We start from the raw sequence: 17,759 nt of genomic DNA, 5'->3' as shown, positions 1-17,759 counted from the left end.
CTGTCCTAGAACTCACTCTGTAGACCAGGCTGGCCTCGAACTCAGAAATCCGCTTGCCTCTGCCTCCCGGCGTGTGCCACCACCGCCTGGCTTTGTTTTGTTTTCGAGACAGTGTTTTGTTAATGTGACCATGGTAGAGATACTCACTTATGAGCTCCTGTCTCAGCCACCTAAGCACTGGGGTCCCAGGCCTGTACCACCACACCTGGCCTAAGCGTTTGGGTCCCAGGCCTGCACCACCATGCCCGGCCCATGTTCACCTCTGTTGCTTGTATGGACAAGAATGGAATTGCAGTTTTAGGTGAGTATATGGTTAGCATCAAGAGCCACTGCTCAGCAGTTTCCCAAAATGGTTCTAGCGCTCAGTGTCTGAGTTCCGGTTGTTCCCTGTCCTTACCTGCTCTTGGTGTTGTCAGTCTTGAACTTTAGTCAGCCTCACAAATATGTAATAGTGTCTCTTGTTTCTGATTGACATTTCCTGATGACTAATTGCTGAGTATTGATTGTTCATGTGTGTTGGTGTTTAACATTTTCACGTCTTTAGCCTGCTTTCTACTTGTATAGACATGACCATAACAGCTTCATTCAGCTACCGAAAGGTGCTCATTGGTGGGTGAGTGGATAAACAGGATACACTGTTATCGATTCTTCTCAGAAGGGGGAACAAAATGCCCACGGAAGGAGTTGCAGATACCAAGTGTGGAGCAGAGACTGAAGGAAGGACAATCCAGAGATTGTCCCACCTGGGGATCCTTCCCATATTCAATCACCAAACCCAGATACTATTGTGGATGCCAGCAAGTGCTAGCTGACAGGACATAGCTGTCTCCTGAGAGACTTTGACAGTGCCCAACTAATACAGAAGTAGAGGCTCACAGCCATCCATTGGACTGAGCACAGGGTCCCCAATGAAGGAGCTAGAGAAAGGACCCAAGGAGCTGAAGCGTTTGCAGCCCCTTAGGAGGAACAACAATATGAACTAACTAGTACTCTCAGAGCTCCCAGGGACTAAACCACCAACCAAAGAGTACACATGGTGGGACTAATGGCTCCAGCCGCATATGTAGCAGAGGATGGCCTAGTTGGTTATCAATGGGAGGAGAGGCCCTTGGTCCTGTGAAGGCTCTATGCAGCAGTGTAGGGAAATACCAGGGCCAGGAAGTGGGAGAGGTTGTGTTGGTGAGCTGGGGAAGGGGGAGGGACTAGAGATTTTTGTTTTTTTTGTTTTTTTTCTGGAGGAGAGCCCAGGAAAGTGAATAACATTTGAAATGTAAATAAAGAAAATATCTAATAAAAAAGAACCATGACAAAAATAAAATAAAAATAAAAAAATAAAATTCAAAAACAAAGCAAAAAACAAACAGGATATACTGTTGGCCACAGTGGATTAATATTTAGTCACAAAAAAGGAAGGGATGCAAGAAAACATGCCAAGTCAAAGGAACCATGTAAAAGGACAAATACAGGAACTTTGGAGACTGTTCATCAGTTAAGAACATCCACTGACCTTGCAGAGGATCCGAGTTTGATCCCTCGTACCCAGTTCAGGTGGCTCACAGCCACCTCTAACTCTAGGAATATTTGATGCACACCTATACCTAGACACATACAAGTGCTCATAATTAAAAATAGTATTATTTTCAAAGGACATATGCATTCAAAGGACAAATAATTCTAGGCAGTACCTAGAATTGTCAAAGTCATGGAAACAAAAATCAGAACAGAGCTCTCTGTGTGCTAGAGAAGAGAGGGGAAGAGAAGCTATTGTTTGGTGGGAGCATAGGTTCATGTGAAAAGTTCTGGAAATAGGCGCTAGTCAGGCATGCACCATGGCTCCAGATATGCACTTAAAACTGGTTAGGATGGTAACTCTCATGTTACGTCGTTCGTATCACGATAGGCAAGCGAGCCAAACCGCCGCCCACAGGAAAAGCCTGCATTTAGGAGCCTGTGCCAGAGTCCAGGAGGTGGTTCAAGGTAGTGTAGCCAGAAGGTGGGAGGAGTCTGGGAGTGTGCCTGCATCCTCACAGTGCTCAGCGCGGGCACACAGGCAGCTCCTGGCGTCTGGCTCGTCCTAAGGATTGTCGCTGGGATATAGAAAAAGCTAGACTCTGAGAAACATTACCGGTCCCGAGTGTGACCAGAGACGTCCACTGCAGATCTGGAGAGAGTCCAGTTGGGATGCTCAGCTGCAGAATCCTGTCTGCCACTATGGTGGCTGTGGCGACTGCAACAAAAGCTGCTTTTTCCTCCTGCTCTTCTTACTCCCCTTTTAAATTTTATCTATTTATTTTATGCATATGGATGTTTTGCCTGAAGGTATTTCTGTGTACCATCTGTGTGCCTGGTGTCCATGGAGACCAGAAGAAGGCATCAGATGCCCTGTAACTGGAGTTCCAGATGGTTTTGAGCCCATGGAGGTGCTGGGAATTGATCCCTGGTCCTCCGGTCGAGCCATCAGTGTTCTTAACCACTGAACCATCTCTAGTCCCCACTGTGGCCTCTTGGTTGACATTAATGGAGTCAAATGGCACCTCTGGGGAACTCCTTTTTCTGTGCACACACAGGCCTCCTCCAGTGAGGGGGCTGATGGGTGAGGCTCTGTGACTGGGTCCTCCAGTCTCAGCCGTTGCCCGTGCCTTGGGTCTGTCAGTCCAGCTGTACATTGGGTCTGTCAGTCTGTTCAGGGTTTTTGATGTCACTGTCCTTGCTGCCTTTGCTTACACTCGTACATGAAGTCACACCGAGGGCTTGGACGGAAGGCAGTCTCAAGGTACAAGACTTCCGGCAGGCGCTGCAGCTGTGTGGGTGCCTCAGCTGAGGTGCCTGTGCCTCATGCCAGAGTTCAAAGCAGTTTCCCCCATGAATTTCATTGTGTTTCTTTGATCAGTTATTTAGCAAATTACAGGGTTGGGGATTCACAGCCTGTGGCTCTCTGCTGTGCCAGTGAAAGTGTCCCACTGTTGGGAGGAAGGACGCCACCCATTGGAGGCCCTAACTGACTGCCGTGTGTTTGCTACCTTGGCTCTAAGACTAAAAATCTCTCGAGATGGAGAGATTTGTGCAACACTCAGACTGAGGAGGAGGGGTGCGGGAAGGCCGAAGCAGACAGAATTGTGTGTCTTGTTTTCCTCTTGAGAGACCTCACTGCATAGCCCAGGCCGTTCTTGAATCATAATAGTTCTGCTGAAGCCTTCCCAGGGCTGGGTTGCAGGTTCTAGCACTTAGCCCAAACTGAGGAATGCTTTCTATCTGAGAAGGCTTTTTTTGTTTGTTTGTTTGTTTTTTAAACCAGTGGTTAATCTATAGAAGATTGCATCAGATGAGGTAACTTTGTGGTAAAGGCCACCAAGCCCGATGAAAGAACTGGCTCCTGCAACTTGCCCTCGATCTTTCCTGTGGCTTTAAAGTCAGGCGCTCTGGTGCTGTGGGACTGGAGGCCACTTACCTGGTTTGTAGTTTGTTTAGCTCCCATGACTCTTTATCGCCCTTGTCTCTGTTCAGAACCATCACTCTGGATACCAAGCAGCCGGTAGGCCTTTCTCGGTCAGAGGGGATATCTCTCCCTATAGGTACAGTGATCTAGGCTGTCTTACATGTTCCTGGTGTCCAGTCCTCCTTCCACTGCTTATCCAGATGATTGTCACCAAAGTGACATCTTTTTCCTGCTGTCATCCAGAGGTCTCAGCAGCTCACAGGGGTAAGAATAACAATGGCGCCCTGGAGTTTGCCACGGACTCTGAGGAACCATAACTCCCTCGATGGCAGAACTGCATCATTGCCCTCACGATCCTGTCACTTGCAGGATGTCAGGGTGGAAGCTAGAATGAAGAAAGGCAGGTAGAACCCTCTGTCAGCCTGTAGTAATGACTCCTGGACTTCTGTCCCACACTACTGGATCCTCTGGGGCTTCATAAGGTGTCCTCGGAAACACAGGGACACTTAACTTACTCAAGACCTTTGACAATCACGCACTATGACATCATGACAGTAGTTTCTATATGTGGGTCAAGTGTTGAGTTGAACGCAATGCACCTTCTTTCCCCCAAATGAACAGTACTTCTGAAGGTGCCTGTTAAGTCCGCACCTGAACTGGGTTAGGCACACTCAGGTCCGCTGGTCTATTCCCATAACAGTTTTCTAGCTGTGGTCCTTGGTGTAGGTCCGGGAGCTCATAGGAGGGCAAGTGGTGAGGATGACTTCTTGGGACTAAGTCTTGCACAGGCCACACTAGCCAAGAGGGGGATCACAGCAGTAAGTGACAATTCCTAACGTCCCTACCTTGTCCCCAGAATACATGTGTGCTCCTAAACTTTACAAGTTCGTGGGGCAAAGGTGTTTGCTCTCAGTGAACCAGAGGTAGTAGTGATCCTGGTATAGGAAGTTAGAGTTTTAGAAGAGCAGCTGGGGAGGTCACCTCAAACAGCCTCTCGCTTTCTGCATTGGCATTTTAGGACATGGCAGACACAGAATGTAACCAGCTGGCTCTTCCGGGTCTGTGCTGTCTAATCTCGTTGGTAGTGAAATGAAACCTTCCGTAGAAATTTGGGAGGTATCTGGCTTCGAGCCCAGAATGGCCGGAATCTTAGAACTAAAAGAGCTCGTTCGTAGTGGTTGTCTTTTGGCAACTAGATTCTAAGAGAAAAGAAATAAAAGTTTCTTTTAGGCTGTACTTCAGTGTTGTCCTAGGGGGCTCATCCTTTAGTAGGGTCCCTGCCAGGAAGGGAAAGATTGTGGGCTATGCGTTTGACAGACTTGGCCACGGCAAGCCAGGGGTGTCGCTGTGGGTGTGTGATCAGCAGTATCAGAGCCTCCTAGGAATAAGAAGAGTGGGGGACAGTTGGCCCAGACCAGCATTTGGTGCAAAGGAAGCTTTGGCTTCACTGGTGAAATGGTAACTAAATCCCATATGTTTCATCTAATTGGGAGGGAGACTGGGATTCAGGGTAGCCCTCCTGCTCAACGGAGATTTTCTTTATGCAGACAGCATGTATGTGTGTGTGTTTCTGTGTGTGTGCGTGCACAGCATCAATGGCAGAAGGCTGGGAACCCCGATCCTTACTATAGCAGAACTGGGTTGATTTGGTTTGCAAGCCCCAGGTGTCCCGGAAGACACAGTGACCTAGCTGAGGAGCAGGGGTTTGCTGCCTGCCCCTGCCAACTTTGTCCTTCCCAGAAGTTTGCTTGACTGGCCTCTTCTTGCTTCATCCTCTGCATCTCTAAGAAGCTCGTAGACCACCTGCTGAAACCTCTCTGTAGCCCTAGTGTCCAGGAAAGGTGGATACTGTCCGGAACCATCAGATGAAAACAATAGTCATTTTCACAGTTAGGGAACATCCAGAGATGCCTTGAGGAACTCAGCTTTGGCCACTTCCCTGTCCTCTTGTCCCCTAAATCAGCTAATAGCAAATTGATCACCATGCAACTGTTCTTCCTCCCTTCTACAGTTGTGACACTTGACATCAGCTCCCAGAAAGCCTTTCTCCTTCCTCTTCCTCCTTTCTGGTACCCCTCTGGCCAGCATCAGCTTTTCCACCAGAATCCATGCTAAGCACTTGCTCTTCCTGCTAACAAGAGGCGTGGTCACAGTCTACTACTGTGGCCCAGTGTTGAAAGTGTGGCCTCTGCCACTGGGAGAGGAGACATCGAGGGAGATGTGACTGGCTGCCTGGCAGGGGGCGGGGCCGGGGAGGGGGCGTGTCTTAGTAAAGTCTTGGACCCTGAACAAGGGGTCTCTAGTGAGCAAGGAGGAGGGCGCATTTGGCTGAGGACAGCCAGCACAGGTATGAGGTCTATCCCAGAAACTGTGACCAAAGAAAACTACACTCTGAGAAGCACAGGACATACTGGGTCTTGGCAGGGCTTTGAACTTTGCTAAGAATCCAAACTGTTTCCTGAAGTCCATGCGGACAGAATGAACACGGCGTTATGTGGTGCTAAATTAGAGAAGGTTAGGGCTAAGGTGTTGTTCTAGCAACCCATAGTAGCAGTCACCAACAAGAGGTTAGGGAGACCTTGCAAAGTGGAGGTCCTGGAGACTGCTAGCAGATCAGGTTGATAGAGAGGGGAAGAGCAGAGGCCGGGTAACTGTTTCCTCCCAGTGGGTGGCATTTGGCTCTGTGAGTAGGAAGCTGTGCATGACAGAGAAAAGAGGCATTCGCTTTGGGACTTCTCCGTGTGGGTGCCTGCTGTAGGTGTCTGCATAGCCGCACGCACTTTTAAAGCATTTGGTTCTCAGGAGCATAGTCAGAAGGTTGAAGCCCAAGGTCATGTGGTTTTATGAAGAGCAGCAGATGAAGGAATTCGGGCCATCTGAGACTCTGGGCCCTGGGAACAGTACAGCAGCAGGGAGAGGCAGAGGAGGCATTCCTGGGCTCAGAGCAGGGGCGGGAGTTTCCAGGAAAAGCCATAGAGAGGGCATCAGGGAGATAATGGCTGAGCCTTTCTCAGAAAGCCACTGTGGGCCTCAGTGGAGTGGCGGAGACAGAAGCCAGATTGCAGAGGCAGTAATGAGATGAATAGGAAAGGATCCTTGCGGGGTGTGGTGGCAGGAGGTGTGGACAAGAGCAGCTTTGGTAGCCTAATCTCAGGAGGCCGGTGAGTAGGGAGGGAGATGCCAGTGGCCCGGAGGGGTTCGGGGCGAAGGGAACCCTGCCTGGCTGGGTTAGTAGCTGAGAAGGAAGCCGCATGAGAGGGAGTTTAGAGTGTGCAATGGGTGGGCAATAGTGATGGTTGCATATTACATGAGTGTTCTTAGAGGAAGTTGGGGAAAAACCGTACGGTAGAGTTGACACCACATTTCCAGGAGACTAGATGGGATGAACTATCCATTTTTTGAGTCTTCTCTGAGGCAGAAGTGGGGTCTGGAGGGCATGAAGCCCTGAGCTCATGTCCCCAGAGAGAAGACCACAGTACTTGTGTGTAAGAGGTAAGCTCACTGGACAGTGGGGTGGGGGTGGGAGTGGGGATGGAGTGGACCACTGGAGAACTGGAAGCCAGGTCAGGAGACGCCGGGGACCTAGGGAAGGCCGACCAGGTAGCGTCGAAACCACGCCAGCGATCCGAGATAGTGGACCCGTGGCCTCTTCACTCAGCACTGCCGGGAGTTTGAGGCACTACACGTAGGTTGTCTTGTCTTGTGTCCTTCCACTTTGGAAGCTGATGGCCCATGTATTAGTTTTCTGTCTCATTTTCCACCATATCAGAAGCTGGATTTTGAGATGCATGATAACCTTCCTGACCCACCATCTTAGTGGAGAAACAATTCAGATACCCCTGGCAGATGGCAGTGTAATGCAGTGGTTTTCTGACCCAGATTTTAAACATGTACGTAACTTGGAATTAGAAGTATCATGGGTCCTTTACTTACCGGTAACACAGGAAGCTGGCTGGTGCTTCACAAACCTGATAGCACTGTTCTTTTCTAGAAGTAGGTTCCAGAATGGGCAGTCATTCTGGGGTGATTTGGCTGTTGGAGCAGAGCTTCCCCTTAGCTCCTGGCCCCTGCCCTGCCGTAAACTTCAGGCTGGAACAGGTCCGAGCCAGGTAGGGGGTCCTGCTGGACAGAATCCTTCTTTCTCCTCAGGGGATTCCCAGTTCTCTGTATAGTCCTCCCAACCTGGTGACACTGGTCTGAAAATGTGTCACCCACTTTCATTTAACATAGCGCCTGCTTCATGACTTCATGGATTCCTGCTTAGACCCCGGCACCTTGTTATACCTGGCTGGAAAAGCTTGTCTATTCAACTGCTGGTCACTGGGTACTGCTTAGGCCAGCATCTGTTGCAGGCGTGATGACAGGGCCTGCGTGGGGGGTTGGGAGCTGCAGAATAGCAAACAAGTGGCATTTGTAGCATTTCAAATCAGAGTGTGTACTTTGGAGAAAACCAGGAAAATGGCACAAAAAGTGTGGTATCTGGTGGCAGTGGTGGTGGCGGCGGCGGCGGCGGCGGCGGTGGCAGCAGCAGCAGCAGCGGAGGTATTGGTGGTAAAGATAACAGGCCTCACATGTGCTAGCCATTGGATCTTCCACTGAGTGACATCCCCAGCCCAGGATGAGAAGCTATAATCATTGTGGTTGGGGCTGCAAAATCTAAGAGCAGGCTGTTTGACTAGGGTATCAGCTGTATAGGATGTTCACACCCTGAGAGGGAGAGAGTCCTTTCTCTGTTCACTGCTAGATTATTTTCTAGAGCCTTGAGAAGTGCTGGGCCGGTAACAGGTGATATATAAATATACATTACATAAACCTATACATCACATATACATGTATATTTCATATACAATACATAAACATACAGATTTTTATATATTCAGATATATATTTGAGGTAAAGGGATCTGGGAAGATTATCTTCAGACAGAAGAGCAGCCAAGCACATGGGCTGCTGTGTGTGGAGTAGCAGGAAAGCCTGTGAGGTGTCAGGGAGGACTGGGGCTCAACAGGAGCGGTTGAGGATCTGGGTGGGCTCCTTGAGACTTTCCTGAGGGCCTGTTGGATAATGCTAAAGTGGGGTTGCTTGCTTTCTCCACTCTGGTCGCCAGCTGGCAAGCACACAGCGGAGGGTTCTAGAGGCTGCTGATGTGTGGTGTTGCAGCAGGTGACACGGAGCAGCAGGTTGAGAATGCAGTCTTCGACACACATTAAGAGATCTACATAAAGGTCAGACAAAGTTATTTTTCAGTTTTAGAAAGAAGTCGATTCCCATAGAGATTAGAGATTGCTGCTCGAAAGGGGGTTGGCGAGTATTCGCTTGTCAGTTGCAGTTTCATGAATAGCAGATATTGATCACCCATCGGTTGAGAAAAAGCTAGGCTGGAGGCCTGACTTTTGGGTTTGATAGTGTGAGAGTCAGTCAGGGCCACCTCGATGTTCTCATGCAGTAGCGGGGATGTCGCCTCAGAAGGGAGTGGGAGAAGAAAGCTATGGTTGTAGGCACAGGCACCTTGATGGGGGTTGCTGTAGAGAGTGGGCGAGTTCTATGGGATGGGGGCAGGGCTGAGCTTTGAAGGGAAGAGGGCGTGGTTCTGCTGGTGTGGAGGAATGGATGCAGGAGGCAGCGTAAGATGCTCAAGTGCTCAGGTAGAGTATGGCTTCAGACAAAGCACATACACGGTTCCCCTTGGTTGGAGTGGGAAGGCAGAGGAGACAGGCATGGCCATAATGATAGAAGCTCATAAAGAACATTAGGGAAGAAACTGAAGACCACGCCAAGAAGAGAGGATGAAAGAGCGGAGGGAAGTGTGCAGGTAGCTGTCACGTGACAGTAACCACTGCTCTGGATGCCTTCGGTGATAAATTTTGGATTGTGGGGTAAAATTTCTGTGGTTTTCTACATAAGAACACCATCCTTGAGAAGTTAATGTTTCCAAGTGCTCAGTGGTGGCAGACTGCTTTATAAGGAAGAATCGCTGTCACTTGGGGCTATTGTGTGTCTTATAACAACGCATGGGATTATCTACTAGACTAAATATCTCCCAGCCTTGACCATGGTATGTTTGAAGATTCCACAGCGGTCTTCCTGGGCAAGCTAAACCATTGAGAACCTCTAGATTTTGTTCCAGTTAGTTCCAGTTGTGTACAGGAATATAGTCTAAGCCCTTTGTTGCAAGAGAGAGAAGTATTTTAAGGCAGTCCCTCTCAGAGTCACACCGTCTTTCTGAGCTCTGTGATGGCCTTCAAGAGGTATTTGTATCTCTGGACTGCTGGACCATGGCAACCATGCTGGACCGTGGCAACTCCGGTCCTTAAAGTCTCTTTATCAGTGGCCAGCCTCTGTGTAGTTAGAGCCATTTGAAAGCCCATCATTCTCTAGGACTTAATGAAGTGCCTACTGTGTGCCTGGAACAAGATGATTAGTACATAAGAGAGGGGAACACTTGGAATTCTCTGTTGCCTGTGCTCCCCACTCCCCTCAGTGATACTTTCTCCAGTCAGCCCCTTCCACCTCTCCCAGCCTGCAGCCCCTTCCACCTCTCCCAGCCTGCAGCCCCTTCCACCTCTCCCAGCCTGTGTGGTTCCATGCTGTGCATTTGATAGAAGCGGGGCTGGAGTTCATCCGTCCTGCCTGCCTACTGCTCCTGTGGTGAATAGGGCTGTACGTGCTAGTGCTTGCTAAAAAGTGCAGACAGACAAGTACCATTTTAACGGCTTAGCCTTCCAACAGCCAGGAGAAAAGAAAGCGTTCCTAGGAAACTAGCCTTCTCTTCCTCCACGTATGAAAGGCTCCATTTCTAAAGAGCAGGTGCTGTGATAAACTGTGATATAAAGAAATATCCTGGCTGGGCGGTGGTGGCACACACCTTTAATCCCAGTAGTTAGGAGGCAGAGGCAGGCGGATTTCTGAGTTCGAGGTCTACAGAGTGAGTTCCAGGACAGCCAAGGCTACACAGAGAAACCCTGTCTCGAACCACCACCCCCCCCCAAAAAAAAAGAAAAATAAGAAATATCCTGGATTACATAGCCTGGCTGAATGTACTTGAAAGTGTCCATACATATCCACGGATGTGCAGTTTGATATGCAGATATGCAGGCACTATAGCCATGCGTTCATCTTCTAACAGTTGAGGCATGCATCCACCCGAAGGGTCCTTAGCACACACTGGGCCAAGCTTTCATTTCTAAAGCTGCATTTTCAAGTGGTTTTCAGATGGCTAAGGCCATAGGTTCTAGGCAGTTCCAGCTCGAGCTGTGCCGCTCCTTGGGATTGTTTCACTTTTTTTAAAAGCAAAAAACAAAACAACTTATTTTTATTTTGCATGTATATGTGAGTGCCTACATGTGTACCGTGTGCGCACCTGGCACAGGGGAAGACTTAGTAGAGGGGTTAGATCTCCTGCAGTTGGGGTCAGAGGTAAAAATTATTTCCTGTGGGACTGCTGGGAGCTCAGCCTGGGTCCTCTGCAAGAGCAAGCACCTTGAACCAACAGCCAGTTCTCTTCAGCCCCAGACTTTTTGGAGCTACAATTTACCAAGAACAAAATGGAGCTAGGGCTCGGGGGATGGCCCAGCTGCAGAAGCACTTGACGTAAAGGAAGAATGTGCCGGAGCTCAGATCTCACGAACTCACTGAGTGTTGGGTGGGTGTGGGGGCCAGCCTGTAACTCAGCTGTCAGAAGGCAGGCAAATAAAGGAGATGCCTGGAGGAAGCTGCTAACGGGAGTAGCCTCACTCTGGGTTTGATTGAGAGACTTTGTCTCCAAGAATAAGGGGGGAAAAGTGACTGAAAAAGAGTCTCTATCATCCTTGGGCCTCTGTGACATCAAGTAACCAGTCCACGTTGTTACAAAGGAGAGTATGGCCAAGTCACCCAGATGAGATTCTTTTGGTCCCCCTCCCCACCCTCACCCCAGGCATTGCTGTCCCCCCACCTCCTGGAGCCAGCAGAGAAGCAGAGCAGTGACAGAACACAAGACTGTTTGAATTGTTTTTTTTTTTTTTACCTGCAGACCCAAGCCTGTCCACCGTCTATTTCTGTTGCATAGGGTAGCCATTCGTCCAGGCTGAAGATGACCTTTGGCTGCTGTGACCCACTGCGAAGATGAAGCTTTGTTGTCGGCCTGACTCAAGTTAGACTCACTTAGGAGATAAGCCTTCCATTTACAATGTTTCCAAAGAGTTTTAATTGAGGCAAGGTGACCTCAGATATAGGCAGGACCGTCGCATTGGCTGGTATCTGAATCAAAAGGGAAAACAGAAAGAGGGTCTCCAGCATCCCTCCTGACCTTCCCAGGTGTGAGTCTCCAGCATCCCTCCTGAACTTCCCAGGTGTGAGTCTCCAGCATCCCTCCTGACCTTCCCAGGTGTGAGTCTCCAGCATCCCCTCCTGAACTTCCCAGGTGTGAGTCTCCAGCATCCCTCCTGAACTTCCCAGGTGTGAGGTAGCTCTTCTGCCACAGCTGAGAGCTGCTGCTGCTGCTATCTTCCTACTTCATACATTGTGTCGTCGCATCATGAACCACAATCAACCTTCCCCTTCAAAGGCTGTGTCTCGTTAGGCATCTGGCCACCGCACAGAAAAAGGCAATCAATACCCGTACTTTGAACTGCTAGACCATACAGTTCTGGGGTTGGTTGTGTTTCGCTGGGTGCCTGGTATACTAAACATTTTACATTCATTTCCCGGGTTTCTTCAAAACTCGGATTCTTTCCATTTTGCAGACAAGAGAGCCGCAGGACACAAAACTGTAAACATTTTCTTCTTGATTCCTTGCTTTTTGAGGGTTACTTTGGGCAGCGTTGACTGTGTTCCTCGTGGTTGTGTGTTTTGGGGTGTTTGCTTCGGTTCCTCGTGTGTGTTTGGGCAGCAGAACCCGAGCCAGAGGTCAGCTGGTTTCTGGCTCACTCCATTCCTCAGTTGCTTAAGTATTCTTTGTTTTCACAATAAAATAGTTTGTGGGCAGAGAAGCAAAAATAAAATAAAATAAAAAATTAGGAAAGCTGTAACAGTTTAAGGCTGTTCTTGCAGAGTTAGAGACTGAAGAGAACCCAGAGGTCACGTGATCTCAGCTTTCGTGGAACCCCTCTAAAACAGTCCACAGCCCTGGAAGTGTTCTCTGCAACATCTCCCAGTCCTTCACCTCTTCTCAGCCACGAAGGCCCGGGTACGTGCTTTACCGTAGGGTCATTCCTTCAAGAGGGAGGCTGTTGGCTCCTGTCCGACACCATCTCCACAGAAACAGCATGTTCTCATTACAGATCAAGCTATGCTTACTAAGGCTTTGCTGCAGTTGTGAGAAAGCTTGCTGTTAGTTAGGAGAGATAGTTAATGATTTGTTTGCAGAATAACAGGGCGAACGAAAGCCACCACAGTATGAAAAGGATGCACTACAGAGGAAGGGGCACCGTGGGGGCAAGACTGATTTCATGTTTGTCCTCAGTTCTGTTAGATGTGAGTTTGATGCTAAACCACATGAGAAGTCAGGAAAGATCATAGGATAGAGCACATTAGAAACAAACAGGTGTGGAGTTGACATCTCAGTGAAAGCACTTAAACTAGGAGCAGAAACTACGTCGGCTTTAGAGACGGCATATGTGGAAAATCTCACAATAAATATGCTCACTAGCAAGGACACAGTAAGTATACACCATGCTCACTAGTAAAGAAACAGGATACACTGTGTACACTAGTGAAGAGAGTACACACTGAGCTCGGTAGTGAGGACACGGTACACACTGTGTGCTTGGTAGTGAGGACATGGTACACCCTGTGTGCTTAGTAGTGAGGATGCGGTACACACTGTGTGCTTGGTAGTGAGGACGCGGTATACACTGTGTGCTTGGTAGTGAGGAAACAGGACACACTGTGTGCTTGGTAGTAAGGACATGGCACACTGTGTGCTTGGTAGTGAGGAAACAGGACACACTGTGTGCTTGGTAGTGAGGAAACAGGACACACTGTGTGCTTGGTAGTGAGGACACGGTATACACTATGTGCTTGGTAGTGAGAACACGGTATACACTGTGTGCTTGGTAGTGAGAACACGGTATACACTGTGTGCTTGGTAGTGAGGACACGGTACACACCGAGCTTGGTAGTGAGGACATGGTACACACTGTGTGCTTGGTAGTGAGAACTCAGGAAGGTAGCAGGGTACCCTAAAGGGAATGACCTGAGAAAATTACAAAGGCAATTCCATTTATAATAGTTTCAAAGAGAATGAAATACTTGAGAATTAACCCAGAAAACAAACACAACATATAATGAAAACCACAAAATATTACTGAATGTCAGTAAACAGAAATGAGACTACACCCTACATTCTTTCATTGAAAGAGTTAAGATGACAGCATTATTTGGATAGTTAAAACAAACAAAAACCTAACATTTTTATCCAATTCCTAGGGGCTCTAATTATCCAAAACAGTATTTGAAAGAAATATAAAGCTTGATTCCCTATCTCAGAGATTAATACAGAGCTTCAGTAACCAAGTCAGGCCTGGTACCACTCTTGTAATCCTCATACACAGAAGACAGAGGCAGGAGGATCAGGAATGTAAGGCCAGTGAGTTTAAGATCAGCCTGAGCTAAGTAAGTTACCATCTCAAAAAACCAAGTGCTTGCCTAGTAGGCGTGAGGGCCTGGGTTTAGGTCCTCAGGGCCCACGACGTGAGCCCCGGCTGCAGTGGTGGTTCTTGGCTATAACCCCAGCGCTGGAGTTCTCTGGCCAGCCTGTGTAGCCAAAGCTGGGTAACCACTGGCACCGTACATCTCCATAACTCCGTCTCCTCCCCTGTAGGCCCGGCAGCCACCATTCTACTAGCTGTCTCTGATTTTTACTCTCTTAAATAGCTCACTTAAGTGGGATCGTAGAGCATTTGCCTTTGATCATGGTAGTGGTAATGAGAAGGATATCACTTGTAGCCCAAGCTAGCCTTCTAACCCCTGTGTCAGGATTACAGGCATGCTTCACCACGCGTGGCAGGATAGCTCTTTTTGTGTTTGGTTTAATTTGCTTTATCCATGTTACAGTATATTCCAGAATTTCCCTTTCAAGATTCAATATTATAATAATAATAATAATGCATGTGTGTGCATTCACGTGCACATACAACTTCCTTATCTAGTCACCTGTTGATGGATATTGGATTTGCTTCCATATTCTATCCACTGTGACTAATACAACTGAAGGTTAAGAGTATCCAGATCTTCAAGATCTTGCTATCAGTTCGAGTGGAGATCATCATAAATATTTCTGTTTCACCGGGCAGTGGTGGTGCACGCCTTTAATCCCAGCACTTGGGAGGCAGAGGCAGGTGGATTTCTGAGTTCGAGGCCAGCCTGGTCTCCAGAGTGAGATCCAGGACAGCCAGGGCTACACAGAGAAACCCTGTCTCGAAAAAACAAAAAACAAAAAACAAACAAAAATTCAGTTTCTAATTCTCTGAAGAACCTCCATACCATTGAGCTTGCGCTTGCTCCCTTGATGCTGGAGCCTCATCTAAGAGCTGTGAGCATAGCTGAGAGCAGTTACAGGAGACAGGGACCCCAGCCTAGAGGTCTCCAGGTCAGTCCTGGCTATCTATTCCCTGCTGCCACCCTGAGGGCAGCTGTCCTGGTGACTTGGATGCTAGTCGGGCAAATCACAGAGACGCAGAGTAATCTGAAACACATTCCTTGTGCATTTCCTCCTAACTGCTCCAAGGGAAGCACTCCTGGTTGTGCTGCTTCCAAGATCTGTCTGGCCGAGTTAGTGCCCATGGAGTGGGCCTGGGAAAGCCTCCCACATGGCCTTTTGGGTTCAAGTTTTGTGCACCTGCTGGCAGAGGTGCGTGAGGTGGGCCTCTGCTCTTAGAGGGTGATTTTTTCCCCATGCCCTCAAGCCTCCGGGTTTTTTGTTTGTTTTTGAGACTGTTTCTCTGTGTAGCTCAGGTTGACCTAGAACTTGCTCTGTAGACAAGCTGACCTTGAACTCACAGAGATCCGCCTGCCTCTGCCTCCCAAGTGCTGGGATTAAAAGCATGTGGCCACCACCACGAGGCTAGAATGTGGTTCTTATTTTAATTCTTATACTTCTGACTCCCCACCTCCCGCCTTTTCTATTTTTATTGCTCATTCCATCCCCCCCCCCCCCCCCCCCCCGCCTCCGTCTGTTCTAAGAGCTGGGCAGCATGGCAACCTTTCCTATTGTTAAGGAGACACACAATGCTGTTCCCGGTGCTCTTCCAGGCTGCTCTCTCTCTCTACCCAGCACGCTCCTCCACGGCCCAGGCATGTGTCTGAGTCAGCAGTCAGCTGAGACAAAACACCCAAGGGTGTTGGTCTGCAGAGCCACACAGATGCCCTGGAAACCTGGCCTCGCTGTTTCTTCCTCCTAACTTCCCTTGCCCTTCCTGGCACACCTCAGCTTTTCCATCCCCAGGAGTTCTGGCACTTTCTGGCCAGGTTTCCTGGTCTCTAGGTTCCTGTGATTATGAGTATTGGTTTTTCCCAGAATGCTAGGATGGGTGGCACACTGGGTGAGGAGAAGGCAGGAAGGCCGATGACCTTCAGGACGGGGGAAGTGACGCCTGGCAGGATGGGCCCATCTGCCATTCTTCCTGGCCATTCTCCTCCTGTGTGAGTCACAATGCCAGACAAATGCACTGGGGAGCCAGACAGTCCCTGTGCCGCAGAGCATAAGGCAATGAGATGCACCCAACAGTGCTGGCCCTGGGCTGTCCTGCTCCGCTCACCTGGCAGCCCAAGGGACTCTGCCTCGGGTAGTCTTACCCCGGATGCCTGTTGCATTGTTCTGAGAACCAGCCTACCTCTGTTTAATCTGGTGTCATTAGTGCCCTGCAGGTCACGCTCCCTTAGCCAGGGCACCTCATACCTGCGTGCCACTCCAGAGCAGGCACTTAGCACCCTTTGGGGAACTGGGCTGACACAACTCATTAGGCTAGCCAAAGAGGGGCCCGGATGGCTGTCAATGAAGGTGTTCAGCCATGATGAACTTTGATTTGGGAATGCCCTGTGGTACTCAGCAGCTCTGGGGAAGGGAGGATTTACCTCAGAGTGGGCAATACTCAACCAAGGGGCTGTCAGCTCAGTGGCTAGAGCTGTTGTTTGGAAAGTCATGTCCAAGATGATCTTCAAGGTGGGAGTGTGAGCACAAGGCGGTGTGCTACAACTAAAGGCTTTAGAAATACATTTCTAAATGTGTGAGCGGCACATGTCCCTGGGAGGCAGAGGAAAGTGGGTCTTTGTGAGTTCAAGTCCAGCCTGGTCTACATAATAAGTTCCAAAAGAGCCAGAGATATATAGTGAGACCCTATCTTGGAAAAAAACAAAAACAAAAACAAAAAACAAACGTGTAGAATCTTGATTATGCTGGATTCAGACAAGGTTCTGAGTGCCCTGAATTCTGCCAGGAGGTAGTCAGTGGCTGCCGGTTAGGGACAGGGGAAAACCATTTTCTTTCTTGGCACAGGTAATAAGTCCAGGTGTGTTCCGAACTCTCGGAATGTTGCTCTGTAACTCCAGTAGCTCTATGGTGGCTGTGAACATAGGTAGGGTACGGGGGTCGGGGTGGGAAGGCGCAGGGCAGAGCCCACCCTCCGAGATGGTGGCTGTGAACATAGGTAGGGTACGGGGGTCAGGGTGGGAAGGCGCAGGGCAGAGCCCACCCTCCGAGATGGTGGCTGTGAACATAGGTAGGGTACGGGGGTCGGGGTGGGAAGGCGCAGGGCAGAGCCCACCCTCCGAGGTCTGCTTACAGCCACTGGTTGTTCCTAGCCACTCTTCCTTGTGCCTTCTCCTAAAGGTGTCTGGATTTTTCCACTCTTAGAAGCTGTCTTTTGACTGGCTACCACTTCTAAGATAAGTCTGGGCTTGTAAGAAAAGAATAGACTCTTTTTTTATGACCGTCAAAATATTTTCCTTGCAGCCATGACCTAAAGTAAACCTTTATTTAGGGGAGACCAGGGGTTGGTTCTAATTAATTCCAGGATTTCTTTTATTTGTTTTTGTATTTTGTATAAAAAAATGTGTGGGGCAAGGGATGGAACCCAGCCTCTCAGGAGTTAGGTAGATGCTCCGCCCGAGCCACACCTCCAGAAAATTCATTAGTATTCTTTTTTTTTTTTAATCCTATACTCTTGGCCAAGATCCGCGTCATAGCTATTGAGACAGCCATGTTTATTAGCAGTGTGGCTTTTAATATCCAGAGCCAGGACGGTTGCTGAGTAAGTCACAGCTCTGTGGTAAATAGCCAAGTCCGTGTGTGTGTGTGTGTGTGTGTGTGTGTGTGTGTGTGTGTGTGTGTGTGTGTGTGTGTGTG

At 49.0% G+C, this 17,759-nt stretch overlaps 1 protein-coding gene across 25 annotated transcripts in view; it reads left to right on the top strand.

Annotated features, from left to right (window-relative positions):
* The window catches only part of Mical3 (microtubule associated monooxygenase, calponin and LIM domain containing 3), a 201,824-nt gene that overhangs the window by 67,406 nt on the left and 116,659 nt on the right, over positions 1 to 17,759 (top strand). The window contains exon 1 of one of the 25 annotated variants that reach the window (XM_031383252.1): positions 12,503 to 12,602. The exons of the other annotated variants lie outside the window; for them this stretch is intronic. The gene's annotated coding sequence lies outside the window, so the exon portion shown is untranslated. Of the gene's footprint in view, positions 1 to 12,502; positions 12,603 to 17,759 lie in introns of those variants that run through there. 25 annotated transcript variants of the gene reach the window in all.

This window comes from Mastomys coucha, unplaced genomic scaffold (assembly GCF_008632895.1).
Source record: "Mastomys coucha isolate ucsf_1 unplaced genomic scaffold, UCSF_Mcou_1 pScaffold20, whole genome shotgun sequence".
Taxonomy (NCBI): domain Eukaryota; kingdom Metazoa; phylum Chordata; class Mammalia; order Rodentia; family Muridae; genus Mastomys; species Mastomys coucha.
The sequence above is the reverse complement of the archived record's forward strand: the minus strand, read 5'-3'. Positions and strand labels throughout refer to the sequence as shown.